This window comes from Nicotiana tomentosiformis, chromosome 8 (assembly GCF_000390325.3).
Source record: "Nicotiana tomentosiformis chromosome 8, ASM39032v3, whole genome shotgun sequence".
Taxonomy (NCBI): domain Eukaryota; kingdom Viridiplantae; phylum Streptophyta; class Magnoliopsida; order Solanales; family Solanaceae; genus Nicotiana; species Nicotiana tomentosiformis.
In genome coordinates, this window is record NC_090819.1 from 86,359,465 (window position 1) to 86,373,841 (window position 14,377).

Genomic DNA, 14,377 nt, shown 5'->3' on the forward strand with positions numbered 1-14,377 from the left:
TGTAAATTGTTTATTGTGAAATTATTTAATTTACGTGAACCCATTTGACTGGATACAGAGTTTAAGAAAAGGCACAAGACTTTTGAACTTGTGATGTAAAATGAGGCACATTTATTTTGTGTGACTATAAATCATTGCATAAAGGTACATTGTTTCTAAATATGAAAAATGGTTATTCATTTTGGAACGGACTAAAAAGAAAATATATTCACAAAAAAAATAAAACTGAGGGGTAGAACCTTAGTCTACTGGGCCATGAATATTTAAGTTTGAGTATATACTGTCAAGTTAGATTTTGGGCCAAGTGACTTTTATTCTCCAGGCCTAAGCAATAAAGCTACAAGCTGCTCATCTTTTATCTATAAATACTGTCTTCCAAAAATTAAATACCGTCAATTCCAAAGCGTTAGTGAATCTTTAAGCATAATATAATCAAATATCATTTTTGATGGTGTACACGTCACGTGACGTTAGTCATAACATTTAATAAAAGTGGTAAGGACGCTTTCACGTGACTTGACCCAAAATAATAATAATAATAATTATTATTATTATTTTATCTTGTTTATGTACACGTTCATAAAAAACGAGGACCCGTTCGCATGACTTGCTTAAAACATTTTCAAATAAGTTCTAATAATCAAGTTATAATGAGCGGACTATAGGCAAAACACGCTCCCAACAAACACAAGTTTATTTAAAAATTGATTTAAGGCCAAATACAGTTAAGTAAGTGACCATGCTAGAACCATGGTATTTGGAGAGTGCTTCACACCTTCTCGGTCAATAGAATTTCTTACCCGATTTTCATTAACTAGAGATTCGATAGAAGGTGACTCGCAACACCAAAACTCAATTCCGAGTAGCGACTCCCAAAATAATAAATAATCCTCTTTTAAAATAATATCACTTTACAACAACAAACAACAAACCTAGTAATTTTTTATAAGTGGGGTGTGGGGAGGGTAAGATATACGCAGCCTTACCCCTACCCCTGGAAGGATAGAGAAACTATTTCCGATAATATCATCCCGCAAAAGGAGGTGTGACGAACGTAAACTACCGATAAGGAAAGTTTCATGAGTGAGACACGTGGGACATCTATTTTATTAAGGATACAAAAAGTAATTAGTTTGGATCGACCAATGGGATTTACGTCGTGATATTTTATTTGGCACTTTTTTTTTTGTCTATTCTAGGTTTTTGATATATTTCAAAAGTCTTCTTTTCTTTCTCAAACTGTGTGTCTAGTCAAACACTACCGTATAAAATGAAATGGAGAGTATAATATCTTTAATTAAAACATTTGTGATTCATAGTATTTCTGTGTACCTTTTGGATATGCAAGAAATCGATAAATAAACTCACTTGTTAACCTTCTTCTTTAAACCCGACTCTTGTTTTTGCAATAGAGGGAATACTTATTTGTAAAATACTAAAAAGTGCAAAAAGTGTCCAAGAAAACCATGATCGCAGAAGCCTATACAAAATCATTATTAATCAAAAAGCTTTTTGTATACGGGTAAAACCAGGCCTACCCAATTTTACTGTTTGACCTAAAATCGAGAGGTTGCATCGAAAGACGGTCTCGTAACGGAATAGGCCATATCACGAGGATAAGATACCGAGCTCAGAACCGAGGTACCTGTCGAGATCGAAGCTAGTAGCGATCGAAGCCAAATGAGACAGACATCGAGCAAGATCAAAGATAGCATAAAAACAGAAAGGCAAGATATTTGTGGTTGACCAAGGATCATGGCGTAAATTTCGGTAACTGGTCGAGGATCAAGGCGTGAATCTCGGAACGGATCGAATCAGAAACGGTTAATTAGCTAATCATGGGGTTTCTTTCTGTAATTAGAATTGTACCATAAGTGGAACCCCTCTATAATATAAAGGGAGTTCTAATCATTTGTAGGACACGTTTTGACAGACAAAAAAAGCAATATAATTCTCTTTATTGTTCTCACCATTGTTATTCAGCTTGTTATACTTTCATAATTCTTGTATCAACCAGTTCAAGGGTGTCCAAACTCAAGGACTGAGTTTCATTGTAACACTGGTTTGCTTTACTTTATTGTATAATTCTATCATTAATCTTCATATTTATCAATTGGTATTAAGTGAAATCATATATTTTTAAATCCACATTATAAGTTTAATTGTTATCCAATTTTAAGGGTAAATATTTTTTGATACTCAAATGGTAATAATGTTATCTATAATGGGATAAAGAGAATAGTATTAGGGCCAAGCTTTTGGTTCTTATTTTCATTTTAGCAAATTACTAATATATAGAAATGAGAGTTAAGTGTACGAACAAGGGTACGTACAAGGATAACTTAGATATTATAATAGTTTTTATGGGCATTTGGCATTTTTGTCTTCCATTTTAGCCCTTCATTTCTTCATTTTGCTGACACGTCTTAGCAGCCATTGTATTTGTGTAGACATCTGGGAATATTTTCTTCTATTTCCCGTTCTTTTATTTGTGTTTCTGTTTCTGTCCCTTTCTCTCACTTGAATATTTTCTCTCTTCTTTACTCTACACGGAGGTTGTTTGGCTAAGCTTATAAGTAAGTTAAACTAGCTTATAAACACTTTCCGGTTTATCTACGCGTTTGGTAAAGTTAAAAGTGGTTACAAGTCAAATGCTTATAAGTCAAAAATAAGCCAAAAACCATAAGCTGGTCACCCTCAGCTTATGAATTTTTAGCTTATAAGCACTTTAAGTTTGACCAAGATTTTTATTATTTTATCCTTAAAATATTCCTTTTAGAACAAAACTCCTACATCGATAATCACTGCCTCAAGTATTTTTTTTCAACCTAATCCCTTCCCTAATCCCCCCGCCTCTTCAAGTCTGCAATTCTCATTGACTATTTAAGATAAGCAAATCCTCTATTCCTTTGCATATTTTATTAATGTAATTGTGTATTCATCTTTGAACTATATGTAATAAATGATGACATATCAATTTTTTGGTGTATTGCTTTCTAAGTATTGTGGTGATGAAGACAATGTTTGTTTCTCTTCAAATATTTTGTCCTATTTAGGTTTATTTTTTACTAAGAAACTTTTGTCAATTTATTAATTATTATAACTTATGATTATATGATTATCATAAAATAAACTATATTTATCATAAAAATTATTTTATCTTAGCACAGTTGTATTTAAAATACAATGACAAATAAAATATTTTTTATTTGAATCGATCTAGAATCTAAAACGTTGAAGAAATTAAGCCCTTATAAGTGTAAACAATTCTAAGGTTATTTAAGCCATTTTAACAAAAAAAAGCTTATCGTCACTTTTTTATCAAATACTGCAGCAGCTTATTATCAATTTCAGCACTTGTATCCAAACATGTAACTGCTTATTTACTAAATCAATTTCAGCACTTAAAAGTACTTTCCAACACATAATGCTTATCGGCTACTTCAAATCAGCTAATCTAAACAGGCTCATAGTCGGATCACTTTCCGATGAGGTTAGCCCACACTAGGGTTGCTTATCGGGCGGATCGAGTAGATAATTACGCTTAACGGTTTGGCTTAACGGTTATCGGATTATAAATATAGTAATCTGCTAGCCATTCAATAAGACAACGGGCAGATTGGTATCAGATTACCAATTATCGGGCGACTTATCAGTTAAACCAAATAGAAATTTTTTGAACAATCATTCAATCAATACCAAACAATTTTAAATCAACACCAAATTTTTAATATCATCTAAGATCTAACCAAACAGTATTTTTGAATTGAAGAGTCTTCAAGACTATTCATACTGTCATACACGAATTAACCAAATTTTTAATACCATCAAGACTACTCATACAGACATACACGTATCAATTATTCAGATTTCGATTTTCAACTTCTCAGTTCTCAGTTCAAGAGAGAGACGAGAATAACAACTTCTCTGCCTCGGGTGGCTGCAGACAATTCAGAATTAGAAAATAGAAATTAGGGATTTAGCCATTTAGGGTTTCAATAGTACTTTATATACATATAGGTAAAAGTGTAAATATACAAATTCTTAACGAGTTAACGGTTTACTCGATAAGAAAATTGAGTAATCCGCCCCCAAACCATTAAGCCATTAATTATAAAATCTCAATTCGTTCACCATCTGTTACCCCGATAATCCGATACCAATAAGCCAATAAGCCATCGGTTCGATTCGGTTAACGGTTTCGGTTCGATTTTCAACAGCCCTAGCCCATACTATATTTTTTGTTTTGTCTTTTTGATTTTGAAGTCTCTTACTGTTGATTTTCTCTTTGATATTTTATTTAATCCTTGTTGTTCTGTTTGGTATGTGGTTATAGTCATGTTGCATGCCTTTGATTTTCACTTTTAATTCTTCTTCTTTGCTCTATTTGCCTTCTCCCGCTGTCTTCACCAATGTCATCTTCATGGGTAGCTTTAAAATATCCCTCCGCCGCCTTTTATTCTCCTTCGGTTCTCTCTATGTTTCCCTTCCCATCTGAGGTGGACCTATACTAGGCCTTGAGAGGTCACGTGAATTCGTTAACCTCGATAAAAACCCTGTATATATATTGTATATATAGTTGTGTATACTTTGGGGACCCCTTAAATATTTTTGTTGGCCCATTATAAATGAAATTTTGCTTGGAGCAATGGTCCGCCTCTGCGCGTTAGTTCTGTTTCTTTTGCTATGGGGGTTCGAAACCCCTTTTCTACAAATACTTATATTTAGTTTCTTTCACTTTTTATAACTGGAATAATCAATTATATACTAGTACAATAGTACTATTTATTAATCACTAGTCAACATTTGACTAATTTATAATTTTTTATTATACCTTTTCTCAATTTAATTATATTTTAATAGTTATACATAATAGTCAATTTTATTATTTAATTCTTCTACAAAATCCTACACCAATCAAAAGCCCCAAAAACATTAAATCCCTAAACCTTTCTTCAGTTCTTCCTCGATCAAACGCAGAAGCTCCCCTCCGTCAAACTCAGTCCTTAGCCATCACTCCTCACTCCAAAATAGAGAACCATTCCTCCTCAATCTCAATTCCTCTCATTTCTTTGAAAAAGTAACGGGTATCGAATCTCTGGTTAGTGCTTCTCTTACTTTGAAACTTAATTTTTATTTATAAATTGTAAGAGCATGGAGAATTGGGGATGGATTTTATGATTTTATTTAGATTTAAAATTTTTGGTTCAAGAATCCCCAAGGCATTCTTGGTAAACCCCAAATCTATTATCCAAATAATTTTGTTTAGGTTGAGTTTCTCTGAAATTTAATGGTCTCTTACTTTTGTTGTTAAACTTTAAGACTGGCTTCTCTTTCTGTTAAAAATTTGTCAGATTTTTGTAGAGTTGTAGCATTAGTATTCAGTAAGTTTTCAATTTTCTTTTACCCACAAGTTCTATATTTTGATTCTTGTAGAGTTTAAGTTTATCATTCTTGCTATACAAAAAGAAGCAAATTAAGGGGTGCGATTTCTTTATTGATATTGTGTTTGTTAGTATTCTTGATAGACTCTTAAATTTATTGAACTCATTTTTTGTAGGAAGTTATTGTTCTTGTGAATTGAGATGGACGTCTTTTTGACGAAGTTTAATTCTTCTCAACTAAGTTCTAATCTTAGAAACAATTTCTCTCATCTTATAGATGAGTTTGATGAGAAATTACTCAATTCCGACCCTGGAGAGAGAGTTCCTATTGATAAATATAGTCTTAGAATACGGGATGAAATAAGAAGACACTACATTCAAAATGGACCTTGCCAACCAGTTGATCATAAATTTCCTGCACCTTCATTTGGGAATAAAATGCGCCAATTTAGTCCGGGTTGGTTTAAAGGTTCGTATTCTAGATGGTTGGAGTATAGTGTGAAGAAAGATGCTGCATTTTATTTATGTTGTTATTTATTCAAAAATGATTATGTTCATGAAAGCACGGGTGACTCTTTCACGAAAACGGGCTTTAAGGCTTGGAATAAAGTTTCGGAAAGACTTGCTTTATATGTTGGTCAAGTAAATAGCCTCCACCACAAGTGTTTCAACAAGATGCTAGACTTATCAAATCAATCCTAATCAATTCAAGTTGCTTTTGATAAGCAATCTGAGAAACAAAGAAATGAGCACCGAATTCGTTTAAATGCATCAATCGATGTTGTAAGGTTTCTCTTGTATTTTGGATTGTCTTTTCGAAGTCATGATGAAAGTGATTCTTCAAAAAACAAAGGCCTTTTTCTAGGGCTTTTGGAATGGCTTGCAAAGAGGCTCCCTGAAGTAGATAGAGTCATATTGAAACATGCTCCGAAAAATGATATGATGACTACGCCAAAAATTTAAAAGGACATTGTGAGTGCTTGTGCACAAGAAATCGTGAAAGTTATAATCAGTGATTTGGATAGGGATTATTTCGGGATATTAGTTGATGAGTCCAAGGATACTTCACACCATGAACAAATGGCCCTTACTTTGCGGTTTGTTGACAAAAAGGCCAAGTGAACGAGCCATTTATTGGTCTTATTCGTGTTCATAATACCTCTGCAAAGTCGTTGAAGGAAGCAATACTCTCTTTGCTTATGAAACACTCATTAAGTCCATCCAAAATACGTGGACAAGGCTATGATGGAGCTAGTAATATGCAAGGAAAAATGAATGGTCTTAAAGCTTTAATTTTGCAAGAAACTCCTTCGGCATATTGCATTCATTGTTTTGCTCATCAATTACAGTTGACGCTTGTAGCGGTTGCTAAAAAACATAAGGAAGTGGAAACTTTCTTTGTTATAGTTGCTAATGTGTTGAATGTGATTGGAGCATCCTTTAAACGTAGAGATCAACTTCGGGATCATCATGCCGAATTATTGGAGAAATTGCTAGAGAGTGGTGAAGTTCAAAGTGAGAAAGGATTAAATCAAGAGCAAGGGCTTCAAAGGCTAGGTGACACTCGTTGGGGATCACATTGTAAAATATTATATAACTTTGTTATTTTATTTGCATCTATTGTTCATGTGCTAGGGGTGATTGAATATGAAGGTCAAAAGGCTAATGATAGATTGCAAGCAGAAGCTTTTTTGAGTAAAATCAATTCATTTGAATTTGTGTTCATGCTTCACTTGATGTTGAAGGTATTGTTGATGTCGAACGATCTGAGTAAAGCTTTACAGAAGAAAGAGCAAGATATTATCAATACCATGATATTTCTTGACCTTACAAAGAAAAGGTTGCAACAAATAAGAGATGAAGGATGGGAATCATTAATGGATGAAGTCTATTTATTTTGTACTAAGCATGACATTTTGGTGCCCAATATGGAAGAATTCTATATTCCTGGAAAGTCGAAGCTTAGGCCTTCTAGTGTTACTTATTCACATCACTTACGTGTTAACCTTTTTTATACGGTGATTGATTTGCAACTTCAGGAGCTTAACAGTCGTTTTGATGTTGTTAGTGGTAACTTGCTTCTTGGTATGGCTAGCTTGAATCCGGCTAATTCGTTTGCTAATTTTGATAAAGAAAGAATAATGATATTGGCCAAGTATTATCCAGATGAGTTTGGCGAATTGAAGCTTCGAGATCTTAGTCACCAACTTGACACTTTCATATTGCACATGCAACATGGTGACCCTAGATTCTCGGATTTGAAAGGAATTGGTGATTTGGCAAAAGCGTTGGTTGAGGAAAATCTTGTGGAGAAATATTCACTTGTTTATTTACTTGTGAAGTTGACTCTAATTTTACCTGTCGCGACTGCAACGGTAGAAAAAGCATTCTCATCCATGAAGTACATCAAAGATGAATTGCGTAATAGTATTGGTGATGCATTTTTAAGTGATTGTTTAGTTTGTTACTTTAAAAAAGAAGTATTTACAAATGTAAGCAATGATGCTATTATTGACCGCTTTCAGAGTATGAAAATGCATCGAGTTCAAGTATAAGTGGATGATGTACTTTTGTTATATTAGTATCAGTTAAAGATATTCTATAACATTGAAGTTTGTATTTTGATGTAAATTGTGCCTTCTTTAGTTCTCTTTTTTGGACAACAGTAGATATTACTATTAGTATGTGAGGAATTGCTATTAAGGTCACTAAGCTTGTTTTATATTTTAAAGTTTATTCCAGTTTAGTCCATGTGTGCGCAAGGATGTGCAGGAAGTTGTTTATTTTCTTTGAATGCTTATTTTATAATTTGTTTTCGCAGATCAATTGGGGAGTCAGATGAAATCGAAGTTTGTGTTCGCGGGTCAATGGGGGAGTCTGATGAAATCAAAGTGTAAGCTCTTCTTACTTTATTTTAGTTTTTTGCTTAGCAAGTTTATATTATATAGTGGATTGTGCTGCTTATTTACTGGTCTACCATAGAGTTTATATGTATTCGTTTATTGGCTTTGGGTAATTCATTCTAATAACAATGGTGTCCCCGTCATACTCAAATCCTGGGTCCGCCTCTGCTTCCCATGGAATTTATTTTTTCCATTTTTCTGATTTTTTTTTCCTTCAAATTGCGTGTTTCTCCCCCATTCTTCTTGACGTCATTTTCTTTCCTTATGATTTTTTATGTGTAGGCATTTACAATTATTTGAATGGAGATCAATACATCGTGAAAGAAACTAATGCTACACGAGTACCTAAATCCAGTTAGTATTAAATAAAAAATAAGAGATTCAACAATATCCCAGAAGGTTTCAAATCCTTTTGGTTACCTAAAAATGGTTATGGCTCTGGTGGAATCACCACCCCAACTAAACCTGCAGTTGGAATTGAGCTTATTGCCCTCTTTAGATAGTGTAATGTATGTTGAATGTGAAAAATCGGAGACTTACAAACAAGCCATAGTTTTTCTACTATTCTGATCCACTTGCGGCAGGAAAAAAGTACTGAACACTTTTTTCTAGTAGCATGCTGGACTTTAAAAGGATGTGTATGGAAGAAAAAAAAATATAGACCATGAACCAATACATAAATCGTCTATAACCAGCTAGCAGGTGGGGCCCCTTACGTAAGAAGTATTTAAATTCATTCCAACAAGTTCATGCACTATTTTTCTCTAATGTGCTGCATATGCCTACTAGAAAGTTGATCGGCGGAAGAAATTTGATGTTTTACTTCTTCCTGTCCATATTTTCCATATCTTAAGACCATACACCTTTCCTTTGATTTCTTTCCATCCTTTCTATTCTCTATTTTGGTATTTCGCAGTTCTGGTTCCACGACCGTTCCTACCTAAGGCTACCTAGCTCGAAGATAATATGGAGTGCTTTTCGTACAATTTTCCTTTCTTTATGGATAATGTTCGTAATATTTATAAATACTTATTATTATCTTTTCTTTTCGGATAAAGAACAGTTTACTATTATTAAGATTTAGCATTGCTTTCTCTATGGGCAGATGACATAGGGATTATAAAACACGGCTGATTACTTGACTCGGGTTCTTCTTGTTGATGACTCAAGGTTTTTTTGGTTGGGTCATGAAAATTGGGTTGATTTGCATATATGAGATATGCATAGTCAACTCTGCTATCAAGACAATTTAGAGAAATAGTTCTTTTAACTCTTAGAAATGGGACAAGGAGCAGTAGTACGAAATTTTAATGTGTAAATAAGTTGATTTTGCTTAGATAGATTGATTTCATAACAAGGAAACGCCCCTAGGAAGTTTGAACGTTCCCCTTCTATCTTTTTCTAAGTCACTTATGTAGCAACATAAACGGAGCTTCTCTTTTGTAGCTAGCTTCTCTAATGGGGAGTAAGAAATTTGTATACGGTCGAAATAGGTTCCGGCCTTCGTACGTCTAATCGAGTTCGACAGATAAGCGATCGAAGTGAGACTTCGAGATGGGTACCGAAGATGGTACAAACAAGCTTCGAACCTGAGGGGCCAATCAATGTCGAGTTCGATATCATTATCAAGCTCGAATCCAAATCGAACTATGATGCAAAGTAAAGCTATCAAGCTTATGATCCAGAGACCGACCAACATTGACTCCGAATCAATTCAAGGGTCCGAGTCAGAATCGAGCTTAAGCCAAGATCGAGAGCTCGAGTCTGGATCGAGCTCAAGCCAAGATCGAGAGCTCGAGTCAAGATTGAGCTCACAAACAAAAGCCGTTGCAATCCCACTAGAGGAGAGAATATTGGCAGGAATTGTGAAAAAACTGATTTATCATGGACTTTCCACTGAGTATTTTAAATTATATTTAAAGTAAGATCCCTCTACTATAAAGAGGGAGGGTTATCATTTCTGTATGGGGGCAGTTTTCAGATAGAGCTCACATTGTAATTCAAGCACCATATCCTCTTATATTCAAGAGTTACTCTTCTAAGTCTAAAAAAACTACTCCATCTTGCTTAGTCCTAAAATCGTCTTCTTTATAAATTTGTTTATTTTACATTCTCTGCAGTCCATATTTGATATTTCATGTTATCCTTACGACTTGTATTAAGCTATATCACATATCATTTGAACTACGTATAAATTCAACTCTATTCGATTTTCGGGTAAACAGTTTGGCGCCCACCGTGGGGCTAAGGATAACAGTGGTTATTTGATACGAATCTGAAAAAACACGCCATTGTGTTTTGCGCTTATTTCCGAAAATATCTTGAATTTCGGATTAGCTACGACTAACAACCAATCAAATGGTTTCACCAATCGACAACGGAGCCGGCCTTCAAGACGAAAACAACAACTTGACACCCAGTACTGAAAGACCACTTGTAAATGCCATTGGAGCGCCAATAGATATTAATTCTCATGTAGCCATTGAGGCGAACATTACATGTTAAACCCGATAATAGCATCCATGGCGGTACTCGGTCTACAGCTCGAGATACCCATAACGTCGAGAAAAATAGCGTTAGCTTGCGTATGATTTTCGAAATGTTGCATGCCCAACAGGAAGCAATAGCTCAGTTGCAGAGCCAAACCCAGCTACAAAGCAGGTCGGAGCCCAATCCACCTTGAGAAATTACCCACAGAACGGGGCCATCCATAGTGAAGTCAAATGAGCAAGAATCGGGGACTACTCTTGAAATTGCTAAATTGCTCGAGGAACTCGCAAAGCGAGTCGAAGCCAACCATAAAAAAGTAGAAACTTATAACTCTATGGTCGATTAGATCCCGGGAGATCCACCAATAATAAAAGGGTTAGATTCAAACAAATTCGTGCAAAAACCTTTTCCCTCGAGTGCAGCTCCGAAACCAATCCCCAAAATATTCTGTATGCCCGAAATTCCCCAATATAATAGAACGACCGATCCCAACGAGCACGTCACTTCTTACACATGTGCCATCAAGGGCAATGATTTAGAAGACGATGAAATCGAATCTGTGTTGTTGAAAATATTCGGAGAGACCCTCTCGAAGGGGGCAATGATTTGGTATCACAACCTACCACCAAATTCCATCGACTCATTCGCCATGTTAGCAGATTCTTTTGTGAAAGCACATACCGGCGCCATAAAAGTAACATCAAGGAAATCGGACCTCTTCAAGGTAAGACATAAGGATAACGAGATGTTGAGGGAGTTCGTATCTCGTTTTCAAATGGAACGAATGGACTTTCTACCAGCCACAGACGATTGGGCTGTTCAGGCTTTCACTCAAGGTTTGAACGAACGAAGTTCGACGGCTTCACGGTGATTAAAGCATAACCTGATCAAATACCCATCCATCACGTGGGCCGACGTGCACAATCAGTACCAGTCAAAAATTAGGGAAGATGATCAATTGGGGTCTGAACCCGCTGTTCGAAGGGATACTAATCGAGAATGAGGTCTGATCGAGGATCGATACCAACCGTAAAACGGAAGCCACAAAGTCAGTGAATCGAGACATAACCTTGGGCAAAATAACAAAAGAAGTGATCGAGGTCAAGGGTCCCGGGGGCTGATGAACATAAGTAGGTTTGATAGGCCTACCGGATCTAAGGAAGCACCTCGACTATCGGAATATAACTTCAGCATTGATGCATCTGCCATCGTTTCGGCTATCGGACACATCAAAGATACTAGCCTCGACCCATGCATACCGATCCTGCTCAGAGGAATCCCAATCAAATGTGCGAATATCATGGCACCCATGGCCACAGAACGGAAGATTGCAGGAAACTAAGAGAGGAAGTAGCCCGGTTATTCAACAAAGGGCACCTTCGAGAATTTTTGATCGATAGGGCGAAGAACCATTTTAAAAATAGGGATTTCAGCAAGAAAAATGAACAAGAAGAACCACAACACGTCATTCACATGATCATCGGCGGCGCCAATATCCCCCAGGGACCAGTGCTTAAACGCACTAAGACATCAATTGTGAGAGAAAAGCGATCTCGAACTCAAGATTACACACCTATAGGAACTTTGTCCTTCAATGATGAAGATGCAGAAGGAATCATACAACCTCATAACGATGCACTGGTAATATTCGTACTCATGAATAAAACTAAAGTTAAGCGTGTGTTGATTGATCCAGGTAGCTCTACCAACATCATCAGATTGAAGGTCGTAGAACAGCTCGGCCTGCAGGACCAGATCGTACTCGCAACCCTGGTTCTACACAGATTCAATATGGCATGTGAAACCACCAAAGACGAGATAATTCTACCAATAAACGTGGCCGGAACCATCCAAGAAACGAAGTTCCAAGTGATCAAAGGCGACATGAGATACAACGCCCTTTTCGGGAGGCCATGGATCCACAACATGAGAGTTGTACCTTCGACCCTACACCCGATCCTCAAATTCCCAACATTGAGAGGGGTCAAAACAATATACGGAGAATAACCAGCCGCAAGAGAAATATTCGCCGTCGAGGAAGCGAAACCAATATCCTCACTTTCGCCAGTAAAGGGATCAGGCTCGGAAGGGGAACGAGATACCAAATAGCAATCACAGACATCAGATTTGACCCAACTAGATAACCAAAAGATCGAAGAAGTTGACGATCAAAGGATCCATCGATCCTTCGTGATTCCCGATGACTCCGACACCACCAAATCAATGATTGAGGAACTGGAGCAAGTCACACTAATCGAGCAATGGCCCGAACGGAAGGTATACCTAGGAACGGGGTTGAGCCCCGAACTCAAGGAGAAACATATTCAATTTCTTATCGATAACATTGATTGTTTTGCCTGGTCCCATTTAGATATAATAGGGATCCCACCGGACATAACTACTCATCGGCTAAGCTTGGACCATAGGTTCACACCGGTGAAGCAAAAGAGAAGACCCCAGTCCGAGGAAAAGCACGCATTCATAAAGGACGAGGTAACCAAACTTCTCAAGATAGGGTCCATTCGAGAGGTGAAATATCCCGAATGGTTAGCCAATGTAGTTGTAGTGCCTAAAAAGGGGAACAAACTTAGAATGTGCGTGGAATATAAGGATTTGAACAAAGCATGCCCCAAAGATTCCTTTCCGCTATCCAACATCGATTGCATGATCGATGCCACGGCCGGCCACGAGATCCTCACTTTTCTCGATGCCTATTTCGGGTATAATCAAATCCAGATGAACTCGGAGGACCAGAAAAAAACTTCATTTGTCACCAAATATGGAACATATTGTTATAATGTGATGCCTTTCAGGCTAAAAAATGCAGGGGCTACTTACCAACACCTAGTAAATAAAATGTTCGAAGAACAAATAGGTAAATTAATGGAAGTTTTATATTGATGACATGCTAGTTAAGTCCCTGCGCGCAGAGGACCATTTGACCCATTTGCAGGAAACGTTCGAGATTGTGAGGAAATACAACATGAAGATCAACCCCGAAAAATATGCTTTCGGGGTCGGTTCGGGCAAGTTCCTCGGCTTCATTGTGTCAAATCGGGGAATCGAGATTAACCCCGACAAAATCAAGGCCATTGAAGACATCACCATCGTGGACAGCGTGAAAGTTGTACAAAGGATAACGGGATGGATTGCAGCTTTAGGCTGATTCATTTCGAGATCATCAGATCGAAGTCACAAATTTTTCTCTCTACTCAAAAGAAGAACGATTTCTCTTAGACCCCGGAATGCCAACAGGCATTAGAGAAACTAAAACGATATCTATCGAGCCCACCACTACTTCACACTCCAAAAACAGACGAAAAACTTTGCTTGTACTTGGCGGTATCGGAAATCGCAGTAAGCGGTGTCCTAGTTCGAGACGAGCAAGGTACGCAATTTTCCATTTATTATATAAGCCGGACCTTGGGTGAAGCAGAAACTAGATATCCGCACCTAGTAAAATTGGCACTTGCACTGATAAGTGCCTCTAGAAAGTTAAGACCGTACTTTCAATGTCACCCCATATGCGTATTAACCACTTACCCGCTTCGTAATATTTTGCATAAGCCCAAACTATCAGGCCGATTGGCCAAATGGGCC

General features: G+C 36.8%; 2 pseudogenes; both read left to right on the top strand.

Moving 5' to 3' along the window:
• Nucleotides 1–14,377, top strand: part of LOC104092488 (large ribosomal subunit protein eL20y-like) — a 174,233-nt pseudogene that overhangs the window by 126,502 nt on the left and 33,354 nt on the right.
• On the top strand, nucleotides 5,586–7,939 carry LOC104090030 (uncharacterized; annotated as a pseudogene).